At 74.6% G+C, this 456-nt stretch overlaps 1 protein-coding gene across 2 annotated transcripts in view; it reads right to left on the minus strand.

Moving 5' to 3' along the window:
- The window catches only part of LYSMD4 (LysM domain containing 4), a 6,242-nt gene extending 5,820 nt beyond the window's left edge, over positions 1–422 (minus strand). The window contains exon 1 of one of the 2 annotated variants that reach the window (XM_021711802.1): positions 394–422. The gene's annotated coding sequence lies outside the window, so the exon portion shown is untranslated. Of the gene's footprint in view, positions 1–203 lie in introns of both variants that reach the window. The other variant, XM_021711801.1, reaches the window with a different exon arrangement.
- Positions 423–456: the final 34 nt, after the last annotated feature.

The raw sequence follows: 456 nt of genomic DNA on the forward strand, positions 1-456 counted from the left end.
GACCTCGGCGGCAGCCGCCGACGGGCCGCGCCTCCGCGTCCGAGCTCAGGTCTTGCCAGGGGCTCCAGTACGAGGCCTGTCCGCCTCGCGGCCCCTTCCGTCAAACGGGGACTGCCTCGGCAGGAAAACGACAGCAGCCCGTCCCTAGGCTTAAACGGGCGGGGCCCCGACATTCCACGAAGGCACGACCTCCGACCTCTGACCTCCAACCCCAGCCAACTGGGGCCAGCCCTCGGCAGTCGCGGTCAGCGCCCCTCCAGCTGCAAGAGGGTCGCCTGGGAGACCGGAGAGTGGCGGCCCCGAAGCGACTAGGCAGTCCAGGCCGCCGCGAGGCCATGAGCCCCCCGCTCCCCGCCAGGCAGAAGCGCGGCCCCTTCCTCCCGGCCCCGGTACCTCAGCGCCCAGGCTCCGCCGCGCCCCGCCGCGCCCCGCCGCGCGCCGCCGCGCCTGCCGATT

This window comes from Carlito syrichta, unplaced genomic scaffold, assembly GCF_000164805.1.
Source record: "Carlito syrichta isolate Samal-C Ts95f unplaced genomic scaffold, Tarsius_syrichta-2.0.1 Scaffold302587, whole genome shotgun sequence".
Classification (NCBI taxonomy): domain Eukaryota; kingdom Metazoa; phylum Chordata; class Mammalia; order Primates; family Tarsiidae; genus Carlito; species Carlito syrichta.